Source organism: Amia ocellicauda, chromosome 6 (genome assembly GCF_036373705.1).
Source record: "Amia ocellicauda isolate fAmiCal2 chromosome 6, fAmiCal2.hap1, whole genome shotgun sequence".
NCBI classification, from domain to species: domain Eukaryota; kingdom Metazoa; phylum Chordata; class Actinopteri; order Amiiformes; family Amiidae; genus Amia; species Amia ocellicauda.
In genome coordinates this window covers 49,690,486-49,706,170 of record NC_089855.1, presented here as the reverse complement: position 1 = coordinate 49,706,170, position 15,685 = coordinate 49,690,486, and positions in this window count along the sequence as shown.

Below are 15,685 nucleotides of genomic sequence, written 5' to 3'. Positions count from 1 at the left end.
GGTTCCGGTTCTGGTAACAGAGCTACAGGTTGAGCTGTGGCAGCGAGTTACTGGTTCAGGTGAGAGAGAGCGAGAAAGACTGTCCGCTGTTCCTTATAGTCTGTCAGATCAAGAGGTGATTGGTTCTTGAGTTTTTGAGATTGGATTTCGGTTTCAGCCCCCAGTGTCCTATTGGAGGGGGGCTTGATTTATGACTGATGTCAATCCATGCCATCTTTTGGAAATGCCGGTTGGCCTGGGTTCGTAGCTCTATGTCGGGATTTCGGCTCTCGTCCACTTCAAAGAGTTTTTATCACCTACAGGCCCCTTTCTCCAGACATCTCATAGCAGAATTCCAAACTATTTGGCCTCTTCTTGGTGCCATCCTCCCCAAAACTGTCACTTTGATGCAAACCAGTTCCAAGCTGATGAGCTAAGGGAATCTGATAACTTTGGGGGGGAGAGGTTTTCTTTAGATCAGTGCTTCAGCTCAGAGCCCAAATGCTCTTATCCAAATACACCCAACATAACGCTACAATGCTAAGCGAGCGCTCTACCACGTGAGCTAATCCTCAGGGCTCTCGGTGAGGCCGACCCCCACTTCTTCAGTCTTTAAGTGGCACGTCGCGAGTAAGTCCTTTCCTGCGCTTCAGGCAAGCTTGCAGCCAACTGCGGACGACTTTCCTTCCTCGGTGGCAGCCATCGTGCCGCAATAGAAAAGGATTGTCATGAGCAAAACTTTCAAAGTGACCGAAAAGAACACGGCCCGTCGTGTGATGTGATGTACATGAGCTCCAGAAACGTTCATGGACATATGTATATAAGTAAGGATTTAATCACAGATAGAGAGAGAGAAAATGCACCACACAGGAGTAGATAGTAGGGTTTTTTGGGCGCGGCCTATTTTGTTATGACGTATGCCCTAAGCTTATTAATATTCCTACGTCATAATTGGGGGGCGTGATTTTAGAGTTATTTCCTTAATTATTCCTACGTCATATCCGTCAGAAAGTGTACACCCCTAAAACCCTGAACAACAAGGCCACCCATAACCGGTTGTTCTTGTTGTTCTTGTTGGTCAACTGTAGAGTGTGAATGGGTCGGCTCTTCCTGTAGTGGTTGGGGGTCTTTTTTAAATATACATGTAAGGGGCCCAGGTCTTAACAATGCCATTTTGAATAGTGCGTTTATCATATTCACACTGTCTCTGTCTCTGTCTCTGTCTGTCTCTCTCTCTCTGTCTCTCTCGCCCAAGCATTTTATAAGATCAACAAGTTCTGTTGTCTGTAATGGTCCCAGGTCTTAACAATGCCATTTTGAATAGTGCGTTTATCATATTCACACTGGCTCTGTCTCTGTCTGTCTCTGTCTGTCTCTCTCTCTCTGTCTCTCTCGCCCAATCATTTTATAAGATCAACAAGTTCTGTTGTCTGTAATGGTCACAGGTCCTAACAATTCCTGTTTTGCATAGGGTACTTATGTTAACCCCAATGTATATGGCTCTGTCTCTCCCCTCAAATTTAATTAAAAATAAAATTTAAAAAAAGAGGGTGTGTGTGTGTGTGGGTGTTTGTCGGTATAGGTTAATTGTTTTTGTAAAAAAAAAAAAAAAAAAAAAAAAGCTGTGGTTATATTTTATCTCACACATAATGTGTTCATTCGTTTTACTTAAATACATTCTAGGGTCTTAAAGCTCATAAGAGTTAGACTTAAGATAAGGATATGTTTTTAAGGTATTTTAGCAGGCTCAATCCCTGATGATAAGGAATCATTTAAAAAATAAAAACAACTGATCACTCAATGCTAAATAGATCACAACACTCAAGGCTAAATCACTCACACCACGGGGGACGGGGGTGGGCTCAGACAAACGTAGGCATGGCGTGTGGTCTCAAAACATTCAGAATACTTTTAAACTATATAATTTATAAGCTTTGTAAAATAAACCCAAATATCTCTTTTGTGGGGATAAACGCTGTTCTGAGTAGTTTGTGACTTGTTTAATACCAAAGAAAGCATCGCTATTAAAAAAAAAAAAAAATCACTGTAAAAGCGCTACTTATTTTAGATCTTTATAGTTATTTTCTTGGCTCAGGTTGTTTTTTAGCGCGTATAAAGGCCTGAAATATTCTTAGTGTTTATTGACTATAGGTCTTGATGCTTAAAAATGTTTTTTTGAGAGACCAAAAGGTTCTAATAAAAGTTTAGAGTAGAGAGGAGAGAGATCGTCGCCATCTGGTTTCTATTTGAAATTGATGCAGGGTCATTTTATTGGTTGGTTTTGATATGTTAATTGGTAACAGGACGGCACAAAGGCCAGCCCAGAACAATGCCTTACAAGCAGATCCGGCATCCGGCCATCAGTATAAGTATGAAGGTCTGGTCTTCAGCTCGACAGACTCATACTGACCTTTCGATTTAAGCCTAAAGATCAACAATGTCCGGAAACAACATCAACGACTTCGATTTAAACGAGTTTTTAGGTAAGTCTTCAGATTATTTTCATTGACTCAGAGCGGGTTGTGGGCATGTATTGTAAATAAGGTTATAACATCTGTTTTAAGTTCTGTAAAATTATTTTTCAGCCAGTCAACAGGAGTTAATTCCCAACGCTGAGGAGATCATCTGGAACAACGACGGTAAGATTTTTGTGTTTGCGCTCAAGGGTTCTTATGTATGGGTGTGTGGTTGTGTTTTGAAGCGGCTCATTAGAGTTATGAAAACGTTTTAATATATATTAATGGCGGTCTCTTTAATTACACAGAAACTATCGAAAGGCCTGTGATTAATGTCTCCGAGGATCAACCAAGAGAAGTGGTTGTCCCTAGACAGGCTGTCTGCCGACCGGGTAAGAACTAAACCCCTGTTTGTTTGTATAACGTTTCTGTAAAATGTTTGAGGCCCGTTTTGTTAATTTTAAAAAATATCCTTTCTAACAGTATTAAGAAACGTGGTTCGAGACAACGAAAGGCCTTCCACATCGAGGGCTTGTTTAGTTTTACCTTCGAGAACCGTAACCTTTCAAGAATCTGAAAGGCCGTCAGCCCCTGTATCTGATAGCGGTGAGTATATATCTGCCGCTTGTAAGAGGTTAAAGCTTTTTATAAAGCGGGGTGGTTAAAGGTTAAACATGTCTCTTACCTTCACAGAAGTGCAAAAAGCTAAACCAGCTGAAAAACATAAGAAACGATTATTCTTTGGAGGTAAGTAAGATCTTTCAAACTTTAATGTTTTTAAAAGGGTTTTGTTTGCCCGTTGAGGGCTAATATTTAAGCGAGGGGTGCCCATTTCCTGTAGGTCTTGGGGGTTCTGGGAAAGATCTTTAGAAGTCCGGACAGGTCTAGGCTTGTTTCTGGGGCATGTGTTTAGAAATGACCGATTGCCCGACCGTCTGGTTAGGAAGTAAAGCTGTCCGAAAGGTTTTAGTAAGTTGTTTGGCTTATCTCCCGCAATTATACTTCTGTTTTAAAGTGGCTGTAGGAAAAGGCTTGAAGGTGTTCATTGTATTTAATATTTAAACAGATCGTGAAAACGTTTGTGAAACAGGAAGTCCCGGGATCAGGAAGCGTTTACACTTGGAAGGTTCGTTTAAAAATGAAATGTGGTGTGTGTGTGTATAAAAAGTGTTTTATTAACAATATTACATTTAAGAAACAGTTTATTTACAGAGGCTTCTCTGTTTTACATTTATTATCAAGTCCTAATAAATATATTGTCTGTAAATAATAAGGCGTTGTAGTGAATGTCTAAGCCTATTTTCAAAGGTCTAAAAAAGCTAAAGGTTTTGAAGGTCCTGGGCATGTTGTTTTAAGTTTGATTTCTGTCGCCGTTTAAAGATGTAAATGTAATGTATATTTTTATTCTTCCCAAGACTCTTGGGATAGTCATTCTGTGGATGAGCTATTGAGGACAATTACCCCGTCTAAGTGGGATCAAACATCTTCCCCGGAGAGATCACCGAGAGGATCCCCCACGGTGGTCTTGGAGACCCCCCAACATCTACTCAGGCCACAGCCTTCTGGGGGTAATTCAACAATCCAGATTCAGCCCGCCGCATTGTCGGGCGGAACAAATACAGGCAACCAACAACCTCAGGGGTCGCCGTCAGTCAGGGTTGACACACCACCCAACGACGGACTGGTTTCAACATCGTCCCCCCAGCCCCGTTTCTTGGCTACAGAAACGCTGAACAGTACACCGCGATTGGCCAGGGTGTCACCGCAAAGGCCTTCTTGGTCTCCGTCCGTGAGTATACGCTCGCTCCCTGCCTCCTTCGACCGAGATTTACCGGAGCGACCATCCTTTGCAGCTGAGCCAGGACACCATCCCCCGGAGCTACTTCCTGAAGGTCGGCATGAGTTGCTACATACCTTGTTACTAAATCAAAGACTTGTGTTAGTGGGGCAAAACCTTGTGATAGAGAGCCAAAACACCCTTATTAATACCCTTACTAACGAATTGTACCGTATTTAATGTTTTAATAGATACAAAACGCCTTACTATTGTGGGTTGTTGGAAAAATAAAAAATAAAAAAAATGTCCGGACTTGGTAAAAGAACTCACAAACTAAAGGATTATGAACAAGTTAGGGCCCCAAAAAGACCTTCCCGAGAGAACACCCTCGGCCCTGTTGTGAACTCCTCTGATGTCCCAATGAACCAGGAACTATTACAAATGATAAATGATTTAAATAACCCCCAATCACCACCGATAGAATGTGAATTACCAGACTTACCGTGAACCCCGACCTGTTACAGATGGTCAATGATCTAAATAACCACCTCCCAACGGTAGCGCTTATAGAGGTTCAACCCCTAGTTCACCCCGATTTGTTTGAAATGGTGGAGGCTTTGGAGACGCTACCCCGACCAAATTCTGCCCCTATTATAAATGATTTGAGACAATTAGAACACAGTACGGCGGCAGAAGCAGCCGTCACTAAAGAGGAGGGTCTTGACATTAACCGGGTGGATATCTTTGAAGGACTTTTACAGGCTTTAAATGAGCCTCCTCAAAAAGGGGGTTTTGTAGATGTCAGCGGTGGGGGTGTTCGGAATGTGGAGGGTTCTGAGACTGATAAGGCTGTGGATGACATGCTCTGTGAGAATGTAGGGGTTGAAGGCTTTGTTCAAAATGATGATGTGTCCAAAAGTACCAGTGATCCCGTGATTATAGATAGACCGGCCTATAACAATTTTGAAATGATTCAGCGTTTTAATTTTGCAGAACTTTTAAATTGTGACAATTATGCAGAAATATTTGTCAACATACACGAGGCCTTGCAAAACATGCTTGAACAGGTTGCTGAAAGGGTCAGACCTCGAGATGTTGTACAGTTAGAACTCAGAGGGGATGATTTGTTTAGCAACCTATCTGTAATGCTGAGTGGAGATAATTTAGATGTTGATGAATTTCTGGCTAAAATCGAAGCGTTATTGCAAAGTAACGCATCCATCTTAGCTGATGAAAGTCTGTCTCTGGTAATGAATGTGGTTCCTAACCCTGAGGGTAGGGCGCTTAGAAGACTGTCGAAATGCTTGAAGAACGACATAATTAGGAACAAGCTCAGGCAATTAGTGGTGAGTTCCAATGGGGACAATAAGCTCTGTTTTGCTTACAGTTTAATAAAACTACTCACCCCCGACATGCCTGAACCCCAAGCTATGCAAGAGGCTTTAATGCTTCATCAGAGGGCCGGCTTAAACTCTCAACAGATGGTTGCCTTTTCAGACATTGCCATGTTTGAGGAGTTGTTGTCTTTAAAAATTGTTGTGTGGTACCGTTGTGAGGTAAAGGAAGTATTTGTGAAATTTCAGACACATCCTGAAACCCATACACAGACACTGTTTCTCTTCCTAAGTGATAGTCATTACTTTGGAATAAAGAGTTTGACGGCTTTTTTGGGTTGTTCGTATGTTTGTCATTGGTGTTATAAGGCCTTCAATGATAAGCTTAAGCACCGCTGTGACGGTTACTGTAACGTCTGTTTCAATCCGCAATGTCGTAAGGGTTTGGCCCCTACCATCCGATGTAAAGATTGCTTAAGGATTTGTCTCTCCGCATTCTGTTTTTCCGAACATAAGGTGCAGAGGGCCGCTGCTGAGGGGGTTAAAAAACTGAGTTATTGTGATCAAACTAAATATTGCCCGCAGTGTTGCCTCCAGTACCGTTTTCATGAGGTTAAACCACACAAATGTCTGGAACCGAGATGTAGGATCTGTAATGCGGATTTAACCCCGGGGTCTGAACACCAGTGCTTTATTCAGCCGGTTAAAAAGGAGCCGCCGCACAACCGGTATGTCCTTTTTGATTTTGAATGCCGGCAAGAAAACGGGGTCCATGTTGCTAATTATATACACTGTATTGACATGTTGGATTGTGAGTGGTCAGCTAGCGGTGAGAGTTGTGTCAGGGATTTCTTTACGCGGTATCGCGGTCCAAAATACCTCAATTACACATTTATTGCCCACAATGCTAAGGGTTATGATTCTTACATATTGATGAAGTATCTGGTGGAAAATGGGGTGACCCCAAAAATAATAGCTCAGGGTAGCAAGATCATGTGTTTCACCGACGAGGCTTTCAACCAACGTTACATAGACTCGTTAAATTTCCTCCCCATGAAATTGAGCGCTTTGCCTAAAGCTCTGGGTTTTGAGGCTCAGAAGAAAGGTTGGTTCTGCCATTTTTTTAATACTAAGGACACTCAAAATTATCGAGGGTCCTACCCGCCCGCCTCTTATTATGGGGTTGATACTATGATGTCTCATGAGAGGGAGGAGTGTTTTTGATTTCCGAGAAGAGATGGCCGCTTATTGTAAAAATGATGTGGTGATCCTTAAAGAAGCCTGTTTGCGTTTCCGCACCGAGGTTATCAACACGTCGGGTCTCGACCCTTTGCAAAGTGTGACCATAGCGTCTCTCTGCATGAAAATGTATCGATCCAATTTCTTGCAGAAAAACACTATAGCGGACACCACTTCTGACAACTATCGTGCTAGACAAAAGAACTTTTCGACTGTCTCCATACAGTGGCTGGAATATCTGAGTGCCCGGGATAACATCTTCATCAGACATGCTTTAAATCAAGGGGAAGTCAAAATGGGTCCTTACTACTTAGACGGTTTTAGCGACGTGTCCGGGCGGCGTACCGCTTATGAGTTTGCTGGTTGTATTTACCATGGCTGTCCTCAGTGCTTCGACCCAAACACCTTTAACCCCGTAACACAAAAACTCTGCGGTGATATGTACTATGATTTCCAGGAACGAATTGAAACTTTAAAAAACACCTATGGTTTGAATGTACTGGTGATTTGGGAACACGCGTGGACGACCCTGAAGCAACAGGATGTGGGGGTACAACGGTTTATGGAAACCTTGGACTTTCCTGAACGTCTAGAGCCCAGGGATGCGTTATTTGGGGGTCGTACCAACGCCCTCTGTTTACATTATGAGGTAAAGGAGGGTGAGAGAGTAGATTACTATGATTTCACCAGTCTGTACCCTTATGTCAACAAGACCAAAATGTACCCGGTGGGGCATCCAACCATTGTTTATCGTGACTTTCTCGAAATCGGACAGTACTTTGGTTTGATCAAAGTCACCATGTACCCTCCTCGTGAGCTGTTCCTACCCGTGTTGCCTTACAGGTGTTCGGGAAAATTGATGTTCCCTCTGTGTAGAACGTGTGTGGAAACTGAAAATCAAAATACCTCTTGTCTGCACAGTGATGACGAGAGAGCGCTGACGGGTGTCTGGTGTAGCATTGAGCTTGACAAGGCGGTGGAGAAAGGTTACAGAGTCGGTAAGGTGTATGAGGTTTGGCATTTTTCTGAAAAATCTGATACTCTTTTTGCTGAGTACATTATGACCCATCTGAAAGGGAAACAGGAGGCATCGGGCTATCCCTCATGGTGTGTTGACTCCGCTGCCAAAGAGCGGTACGTTCAGCAATATTTTGAAAAGGAAGGGATCCGTCTAGAGCCGGGGAACATAACTGTAAACCCCGCCAAGAGACAAATGTCCAAACTGATTTTAAACAGTCTGTGGGGTAAGTTTGGGGAAAGAAATAACCGTCTAAACACAACCTTGATTAAAACCCCTGAACAGTTTATAGAATTTATCTTTTCCAAACAACATGCAGTATCACACTTTCAATTCTTAAATGACCACGTGGCACAGGTCCAGTGGAGGGCCCCTAAAGATTTCCCCACCAAACAGGGAAACGTTAATGTTTTCATAGCGGTTTTTACCACGGCTTACGCCCAGCTTGAACTGTACAACTTAATGGATCAGCTGCAGGAACGCACGCTCTATCATGATACTGACTCTGTAATCTTTGTCACCAGGCCAGGGGATTGGGTCCCTCCCCTCGGGGACTACCTTGGGGAGTTAACGAGCAAGCTAGATCCTCAGGACCACATAGTGGAGTTTGTTTCAGGGGGTCCTAAGACTTACGCATACAGAACGGCTGCGGGTAAGACCTGTATGAAAGTTAAGGGTTTCACTCTGAACCATTGTAACAACAAGCTCATTAACATCAAGTCTCTGACGACCCTGGTACAAAGTTTTGTAACCGAGAAAGACGCGCCTCCTCGCGAGATTATTACAGCCGGAAATCAGATCTATCACAATAAAAAGGGGTACACATTGGAAAATAGACCACTAAACAAACGGTTCAGGGTGGTGTACAATAAAAGAGTGTTGAAGACTGATTATACCACTCTGCCTTATGGATATTAGCAGTGGTTTTGATAACAGACTTCAACACCCTTTCTCCTGTATTATAGCCGGTCCCTCCAATTCGGGTAAGAGCTATCTTATAAAGAACATCATAGAAGATGTGGACGCAACCGTGTCCCAAGCTCTTGACAACATAGTGTGGTGTTACTCTTGCTGGCAACCTCTCTACGATGATTTGGCATCAAAAAAAAATAATCTGAAATTTGTGCAAGGTCTCCCCGCCTCGTTGTGTGACGATGACCTGTTCCCGCCCGGACAAACTAATCTAGTGATCCTTGATGACCTGATGGAGCAGGCCGGTGACAACAGTGAAGTGGAAAAAGCTTTCACAAAGTACACTCATCATAGGAATTTAAGTATTATTTATTTAGTTCAAAATCTATTTTTTCAAGGTAAAAAAAGCCGCACTATTAATTTAAATGCCAATTATATAATTCTTTTTAAAAACCCCAGAGATAAACTACAGGTCACCGTCTTGGCTCGTCAAATGTACCCTAACCAGACCAAATTCTTTTTGGAGGCATTTGAGGATGCCACCAAAAAACCCTACGGGTACTTGATTGTGGACTTAAAAGCACAAACCCCAGAAGACTTTCGCCTCAGAACAGGTTTGTGCCCGCCCGATTGGCCGGCAGTGTATGTGCTAAAGAAAAGGAAATAAATAAGAATGTCTGTTCGGATTAAAAGAAATCTGCCGCTTTTGCAAATGTTATTTGAGGGGAGCCCGCGCCATAGGAAAGCTGTGCTGGCAGGGGCCCCCTCGGATTTGATCGAGACCCTGTGTGAAATAGCTTTTAACATCTTACGCGGTAATATACCCCTAACCCCTTCTCAACATTCTAAACTCAAAAAACAAAAAGCGGTTATCAAGATCATCGCTAATAAGAAGTATTCTATTAAAAGAAAAAGAAAGAAGATTAATCAAACCGGAGGTTTTATAGGACCGCTGTTGAGCATAGCCGTGCCTTTCCTAACCAGTCTTCTAGCTTCCAGAGTGGGTTAATAATGGAATATGCTCAGAAAATGTTTTTGATCCCTCAGGAGCAGCTTGAGAAACTGAGAAAAAATGTTGTCGGGCCAGAGCCCATTAGACAAATGGCCGAAAACAACCTGGACTCTGAAATGAAAGCTATACTGGCCAGGGCCGATTTAAATCAGTATTCCAAAGCCCAGATGTATAGCAACACGTTACAGCGCTACCTCCGTCTGGTTAGACAGGGTGAAAAAGATCAAAACATTTTAACTTTAACCATGGCCTCTCAAGAAAATGGTTCTGGGACTGATGCGGGGGGTACGGTTGATAAAGATGTTGCGGTGCCCGAACCTGTTGAGAGTTCAGAGGGAGATGTTGTAACGGATGTTTTGAGAAACATGCCGGCCAGAAGCAAAAGACATGCAGAATATATTCTGCACAAAATGGTTCAGAAACCGCGGGTAACGACTTGGAATGAACAGGGTGAATTTGTTTTTAAAGGACAACTGATCAAAGGTTCACACATGTTTGATTTGTTGAAGAGTGTCACTAGCACTAATAAGGTACCCGATAGTCGCCGACCTGTAGGCTGGAATGCTTTCCTACAGGCGATGGCCTGTCTGAACATGCCCCAATCAACAGTCCCTAACCAGGAAACGCGACAAAAAATCCGTCTGTGTAAAGAGGTGGTGACTGATCTGACGCCGATATCTCATTACTCTGACCGTGTTGAGCAACCCTCCTCAGGATCTATCCATCGTTGGGAAGCTTATTAATCTCATGTTTTTATTTGTCTCCCCTGTAAATAAGGAACCGACAAACAATTTTTTTATTTTTTATTTTTATTTTCAAATGTTGTACATTTATTTATAACATAACCCTGCTTTGTATAAGATTTGTGTTGAATAAAAACAAAACTAATGATTCAAAGGCTGTTTTCATTATTTTTTCACTTTAACACGCATGACATCTTTTAAAATCCTCACAAGAACACCCCATCTGTATACATGGCTGGCTAGGGTCGTAAGTAATTGTGTTATAAGGGGGGGTCCACAGTATCCTGACAAACTCTGCCACTTTTTTATCATTTTGGCCTAAATCCTCACTGTACAAGGCCATAATATCGGGGTATGGCCTTCTTTAAGATCTATGATATAAGAAAAACACACAGTGTTGACCACAAGTGAAGGTCTGTAGACTTTTTACTTGACAACCGCTGTAAATGGTTTCTTGACAGTTGTTGAGAAGAAAGTTATTGATCTTCCGAGGGAAAGGTCTGAAATCCGGGGGGTTTCCATAGGAATCAAAAAATTCACGACGGTGGTCCTCCCTTAGATAAATAGCCAGCCAATGTTCTCCGGGCATATTTTTAGGGTGTGTGTTGATTATGTACATTGCAGGTAAATTCTTGATCTTAAATTTAGGCAGCTGGTCGCAGGCGTAGACTCCTTGAAACACTTTCCGTGAGCCGTCCAGGGCATTCATGATGTGGTTGAGCTCTCTGGTGTTCATTTTAATAATAATCATACAGAACGTTTCTCCTCTGATTCACCTCAATAATGTTGTCAAACACAGCATACACGACCATATTTACAGTGCGTGGTAGAGGCTGCTTGAAACGCATCTCCAAACGCATATTGCCCGTCTTCATCAGTGAAAAATGTTGTCCACACTCTTCGTCAGGGGTCAGGTTGAAACCGTACAGGGTGTAACCGCTGCAGTATTCCCGGCGATCGATCAGCAGAGGTTGATCCTTGAGATGGCGACCCGTAGCCAGTACTAGACTGTAATATTCACGAACCGCGTTGCCGTTTTCAAAGTCAGGTTGAAAAGGTCTGGATGGAACCTGCACACCATCGACGTACAGTGCTATAAATTCCGCGTTATAATGTTTAAAGTTAAAGGGGTTCTTGTTGTAAACCCCGGTAAATGCATCATTATCCACGAGACCTATAATAACCTGTTTTGGGAGCTGGCCTAGAAACAGATTTTCCTGGTTCATCACCCGTGTCCCTGCGGGGATACTGTGGACTTTCATATAGACTCTTTCGATCGGGTACTTGGCGTTTGCCGTCATTAAAGCCTGCGCATGTCCTAGTTTAACCGCCGGGGAGACGGATACTTTTTTCACAAACAGCGAGGCCGATAATATGGTCAGTTTATATTTTTCAGTATCAGGGGTCATCAGACAAAAAGCACTTTTACTACGGATCATTTTAATTTTAATGTCTACCCCGTTGAGCATGAGTTTTTCTTGGAAAAATATGTCTGCATGAATATGTCCCATTAGCTCAAAGGTCCTCCCTTCTGTTGAAAAGGCCGTTCTTTTTTGCAAACCCTTATTGAGTCCCTCTGGATCCTGGTCGTCCATAGCTTCCGGGGTGTCTTTGAAGAAAAGGCCGGGGCTGAACTGTTTGCTTAGGGTCTCCTCACTATAATTAAGGATACACTCCATCATGGCCCTATAGGGGTAAGTATTGCTGCTTTGACTAATGAGCCGATCTCCCAGGGTCACATCCACCTGTGAAAACATGGTCAAAGTGGGTCTTTGAGACTGGTACGTAGTGTGGCTTGTCATAAGTAATTGTGACCATGTCATTGCTTTTACCTTTAATAAGTACATTTCTCAAAAGGGGGACATAGCTATCCCCGACCCTCTGGTGTGTTATGATATCCGTATACACATAAAGAGTGTAAAAGCCGCCACTGATGTCAGCCGGGAAGGGTGCCACCACTTCTGAGAACCTGCTCTCTGTGTCAGAATAGAACCCTAATATACGCCCCAGTTGTCCTTTGGTTTGAATGCTAATACCAGGTTTTGACACCTTGTACACTCTGTTTTTAATAGGGTTGTAATATAGCTTGATGTTGGGGGTGCCTTCTGAGAACTGTTTATGCATCTCATCTAATATTGTATCCACATTGTCATAATAACCTCCTTGCATCGTGAATGTCCATTGACTCTTTTTAACATCGTCAAAAATGGCGAAGGTGGCATCCTTATCTTGTAAAACAGCCCAAGTGTAAGGATACTGTATTTCCGCCAACCCCACTTCCCACGACCCCCTTAGATCTATAGATTTTCCAAATTGTACCGTGTAACTGGATATTTCATTTTTAGGGTATATATCGAGAGAGGCGTTACTGGGTAGAGTCACGTAGAAGCCTCCTGATTCCATCTTGAGTATCGAAAGTAATGACCCCATCACACCAGCGGGCATGTTGTTATAAGGCTTGAATATCACAAACCTGTTGTTCCAGGACCCAACTATTGAACTTTTCAGGCCATCCAAGCCATTTCACCGACACATATTTTTTCCGGTTCTGGGTTTTCTCAGCTAATATCTTTTCAACTCTGTATACAATGTCTTTACCCACAATAATTTTTTGTAACTCGGCTTCGTAAAACGTTCCTTCTATATCCTCCCCGTCATAGTCTTTTAACCGGTACACGGGGGGGTCTCTAGCCACCTGTTCGGTAACTGTAAAATATTCGTCAGAAAATGTTTGTTCATAACCTTTGGCAAAAGTACTCCTTAGCTTTGAAACGCGAACCACATCACCGATGTTGAACTTATAAGTAGTTTTCCCCTTCTTAATAAATGGGCCGTATAATTTTTTATAGACCTTAAAAGAATTACTTTGATCAACATCTATAGGCTTCATTTTAATACTGGCGTGATACCCTTGGTTGTAAGCATCGATAAAATCCTGAACTTTATCAAAATACTTGAACGTGTTGACCGCTGTAAAATATCTCCACATTTTGGTCTTTATGGTGCGGTTAAACCTCTCCACCACCGATGCCTTAAGCTCATTACCGGTGGTGAAATGATGTATTTTGTGTCTCTTCAGTAGATTCTGAAATTCTCTGTTGAGAAACTCTTTTCCTTTATCAGTCTGCAGTTTTTTAGGACATCGTCCCTGGGACAATATATCCTCAAAGGCCCTTGTCACCGCCCGACCTGTTTTATTATGTAGAATGCGAGCCCAGGCATATTTTGATAACACATCGATACACATCAACATAAATTTGTGACCATTGTTATGTTTTGATAAATTTGACATATCGACTAGATCCATTTGCCATTGTGAGTCTATGTCAGTTGCATATACACGGTTTCTTTTAAAGTTAATCCTGAGAGGTTTATGTAAGGTATAGGCGTCTTGTTCCCGTAACCATTCTGAAACAACCACATCATTAACCTTCACGCCGGCCTCAGCGAGTCCTCTTTGAAAACCCTTCTTACCCGCCAAACCCCCAATCTTGGCTGGGTTGTAGTATAGTTCATGCATTTGGGGAGCTTGCCGAGTCATTCTGCCAAATAAACACACAGACCCACACTATGCGCAAAGTTTTTATACAAGGTTTTTTATTCAACTTCAGGAGAGCAGATACCCCTTTTTAGACATTTGAGAAAAGTATAACATACACAACAATTTTTTCTACGGTCCAGACAAAAAGAAATCAGATGATTGGTTACTTGATCTATATCAACAAATACCTGTTTCTTTATCTTGTAGGCACACACCTCAGTTACATATGTAAATAAAACAACAATATGACCTATTTTAAAAGTAAACAGAGGGGTATTAAACATGCTCAGTAAAAGGTCATACAGATGTTGATGAAATGGCCTAATATCATTCTTGGCCCCCTTGAGCGCTTCATCCCAGTGTTCGTACCCCCCGGTCTTTGTTACAGCAACCATTAACTTTTCCAGGTTTGAAAGTTGATCCTCATCGATGGTTAAATCTGTAGAGAAAAGGCTCGCGTTGGCTACTTTTCTGTCAAGCACATGGTGTAATAGCGCTCTCAGGTTAGCTGCAGAGTGTTGATGACAGAACCAGTTGCAGCAGCAGTCCAGAACATTCCCCATGTTCAAAGTCCCTTAGTTCAGGTCAGAGTCTGAATCAGTGGCGTAGATGTCGAATTCTTCGTCGCTGCCCCCAGCTTTAACTTCTTTACGGAAGAAATAAGCTTTTAGCTTGCCAGCGGTTTTTCTACTTGGCTCATCCAGGTCATTGAGCAGCTGCCCAAGTTTCTCTATTATAAACGGCTCCTTTTTCAGCTCCAGCAAAATCTCATCTATGATTTTCTGGACTTGTCCAGCAGTGACATGTATGTGGGAGTAAGACAGAGCCTTGATTAGTGCCGGTTTCAGCCACGGTTTGTTCAGTCTTCTGTAAAACACGTTGAAATAGAACAGGAAATAGTAACGGTCTGGTTCAAACAAACAACTGTGTCTCAACTGACTGGGGTGATTCACTTCACACCCCCGACAGACTTCTTTCAGAGCTCGGTCGATGAGAGCACTCAGAATATACACCAGGGTGCTTTTAACCACTCTGCTTACTTGGACACCTACCCCGGGCATAAATCCTGCGTCTTCATCACGCCCCCGAGACCGTCCGATGCTCATTGGGTCGCCTGGTGGTTTGTGGGGTGTTTCTACATCCATTGGACTGACCCCCTCCTGAGACGCACAGACGGTAGACAGTTCGGCAAAATCGAGGCCCTCCATGAGCTCCAGAGGCTGGGGATCCCCGAGACTCATTTGGACATCCATCGCTCCGCATGTTGTTTCGTCCTGAGGGACCGGGGTCTGAGGTCTTGGAGGGTAACCGCAGTCAGAGGGTTCCGGAGTGTATACAAAATCTGGGGAATAGAACCAGGGGTGATCCCGGGTTTGAAGAGGCCTGTAGAGCCTGTCGATGTCCGCAGCTTTCGGGTAAGACATTCTCTTTAATTTTAAACCATGAATGAATTGTTGCGCCTTTTATCCTATCTCTTCACTACGTCACGACACACCGCCCTCTTAGAAGAGAGTAGACCCTGAGCCGTCAGACCCCCCTCCAACCCCCCACAGGTCGTCTGTTTTATCATCGTCGTCGTCATTCAAGGGGGATATATAATCCATAATCCAGCATATTCTCCTTCTAACAGAATCCAGTTGTGAACATTTGGTCAAGATGTCAAAACCATCATTT